Consider the following 3595-nt stretch of genomic DNA (forward strand, 5'->3'; position numbering starts at 1 on the left):
ATAGGCCATTTTGAATCAGACAATCATATAGTCTACTATGCTGGAAATGACAAATTGAAGAAAAATGGCATCGAGTTCATTGTCAAAGAGAACATTTCAAGATCTGTCCTGAAGTACAATGCTCTCAGTGATAGGATAATATTCATACACCTACAAGGAAGAACAGTTAATAGGACTATTATTCAAATTTATGCACCAACCACTAAGGCCAAAGATGAAGAAATTGAAGACTTTTACCAACTTCTGCAGTCTGAAATTGATCAAACACCCAATCAAGATGCATTTATAATTACTGGTGATTGGAATGAGAAAGTTGGAAACAAAGAAGGATCAGTAATTGGAAAATATGGCCTTGGTGATAGAAACGATGACAGAGATCGCATGACAGAATTTTGCAAGACCAACGACTTCTTAATTGCAAATACTTTTTCTCAACAACATAAACGGCGATTATCCGCATCAATCTCACCAGATGGAATACACAGGAATCAAATTGACTACAACTGTGGAAAGAGATAATGGAAAAGCTCGATATCATCAGTCAGAAAAAGGCTAGAACAGACCATCAATTGCTCACATGCAAGTTCAAGTTGAAGCTGAAGAAAATTAGAACAAGTCCACAAGAGCCAAAGCATGACTTTGAATATATTCCACTGGAATTTAGAGACAATTTCAAGAATAGATTTGACTCATTAAACACTAATGACTGAAGACCAGACAAGTTGTGGGATGACGTCAAGGACATTACACATGAAGAAAGCGAAAGGTCATAAAAAAGATAGGGGGAGAAGAAAAGACCAAAACTGATGTCAGAAGAGACTCTGAAACTTGCTGTAGAACGTAGAGTAGCTAAAGCAAAAGGAAGAAATGATGAATTAAAAGAGCTGAACAGAAGATTTCTAAAGGTTGGCTCAAGAAGACAAAGTAAAGTATTATAATGAAATATGCAAATCCCTAGAGTTAGAAAACCAAACAGGAAGAACACCCTGGGCATTGCTTAAGCTGAAAGATCTGAAGAGAAAATTCAAGCCTTGAGTTGCAATATTGAAGAATTCTATGGGGAAATTATTAAATGATGCAGGAAGCATCAAAAGAAGATGGAAGGAATATACAGTCACTGCACCAAAAACAATTGGTCGATGTTCAACCATTTCAGGAGGCAAAATAAGATCAAGAACTGATGGTACTGAAGGAAGAAGTCCAAGCTGCACTGAGGGCAGTGGTGAAAAAGAAGGCTCTAGGAATTGATGGAATACCAATTGAGATGTTTCAACAAATGGATGCAACACTGGAAGTGCTCACTTATCTATGCCAACAAATTGGAAGACAGCTACCTGGCCAATCGACTGGAAGAGATCCATATTTGTGCCCATTCCAAAGAAAGATGATCCAACAGAATGTGGAAATTACTCAACAATAATAATATCACACACAAGTAAAATTTTGCTAAAGATCATTCAAAAATGGTTGCAGCAGTACATCAACAGGGAACTGCCAGAAATTCAAGCCAGATTCAGAAGAGGACGTGGAACAAGGGATATCATTGCCGATGTCAGATGGATCTTGGCTGAAAGCAGAGAATACCAAAAAGATGTTTACCTGTGTTTTATTGACTATGCAAAGGCATTCGACTGTGTGGATCATAACAAATTATGGATAACTTTGAGAAGAATGGGAATTCCAGAACACTGAATTGTGCTCATGAGGAACCTGTACTTAGACCAAGAGGCAGTCATTCGAACAGAACAAGGGGATATTGAGTGGTCTAAAGTCAGGAAAGGTGTGCCTCAGGATTGTATCCTTTCATTACACTTATTCAATCTGTATGCTGAGCAAATAATCTGAGAAGCTGGACTATATGAAGAAGAATGGGACGTTGGGATTGGAAGAAGACTCATTAACAACCTGCTATATGCAGACAACACAACCTTGCTTGCTGAAAGTGAAAAGGACTTGAAACACTGATGAAGATCAAAGACCACAGCCTTCAGTACGGATTATACCTCAATATAAAGAAAGCAAAAATCCTCATAACTGGATCAACAAGCAACATCATGAGAAATGGATAAAAGATTGAATTTGTCAAGGATTTCATTTTATTTGGATCTACAGTCAATGCCCATGGAAGCAGCAGTCAGGAAATCAAACGACGCATAACTTTGGGCAAATCTGCTGCAAAAGACCTCTTTCAAGTGTTAACAATCAAAGACGTCACTTTAAGGACTAAGGTGCACCTGACCCAATCCATGGTATTTTCAGTCGCCCCATATGCATGTGAAAGCTGGACAATGAATAAAGAAGACTGAAAAATAATTGATGCCTTTGAATTACAGTGTTGGCGAAGAATATTGACTATACCATGGACTGCCAAGAAAACTAATAAAGCTGTCTTGGAAGAAGTACAGCCAGAATGCTCCTTAGATGAGAGGATGGCGAGACTTCGTCTCACACACTTTGGACATGTTGTCAGGAGGGACCAGTCCCTGGAGAAGGACATCATGCTTGGTAAAGCAGAGGGTCAGCGAAAAAGAGGAAGACCCTCAAGGAGATGGACTGACACAGTGGCTGCAACAATGGGCTCAAGCATAACAATTGTTAGGATGGCGCAGAATCAGGCAATGTTTCATTATGTTGTATATAGGGTCGTTATGATTTGGAACAAATTCAACAGCACCTAACAACATTTTATTTGTCAGTTTTTTTAAATGTATAATTTGTTGTGATTTATTTTACCATTTTGAATAAATATTCAATTCTGAACTTAAAAAAAAAGGCAAAAAAATTTGAGTGGTTTTTCTTGGTTCTTGATGAATTGACTGTTGTTATTTATTCAAGGAGTCAATGACATGTTTGAATTGACTGAAGATTAGCCTCTGTGAATAAACACTCTTTATAGAACAACTACAGGCAAGAATATTTTCAAAGAAGTTGAAAAACACTAACTCAGCACAACTTGAAGTGGAATCTGCTAAGATGTGTTATAACTGATGGTGGTTTAAAAAAAAAAAAGTACAGAACAAAAAAAGATTTAGTTGGACAAATTTACAAGATTTGTAAGAAATCAAGGTGTTTAAATGCTATTGTCATTCATTAAATTATTCATCAGCAGGTACTTTGTGGAAAATATTTTTAATCTATCATGTGTTATTGAACCAGAAGAGTCAACGGTGAACTTCATTCACTCTATGGGCTTAGCCGGGAGTTCCATTAATTTTTGTCAGAAAGAGAAGCTGAATATCCTGAACTTCCCTACCATACAGCATTTTGATGGTTTACCAGTGATAAAGTTTTATTGTTTTTTTTTTTAGCTCAAGATCGAGATTAAAATTTTTCTGAATGAGAAGAACTGCTCTCAACTACTATTACTAAACACTTAATGGCATTAAGAATTAGCTTTTGCAAGGAACGGTCATGGAAGCCCCATAGACACATCCAAACTCCCTGAGGGACTGAATTGCTGGGCGGAGGGCTCTGGGGACCATGGTCTCAGGGAACATCTAGCTCAGTTGGCATGACACAGCTTATAAAGACAATGCTCTACATTCTACCTTGGTGAGTAGTGTCTGGGGTCTTAAAAGCCTGTGAGCGGCCATCT

The sequence above is a fragment of the Trichechus manatus genome, unplaced genomic scaffold (assembly GCF_000243295.1).
Source record: "Trichechus manatus latirostris isolate Lorelei unplaced genomic scaffold, TriManLat1.0 scaffold00354, whole genome shotgun sequence".
Lineage (NCBI taxonomy): Eukaryota > Metazoa > Chordata > Mammalia > Sirenia > Trichechidae > Trichechus > Trichechus manatus.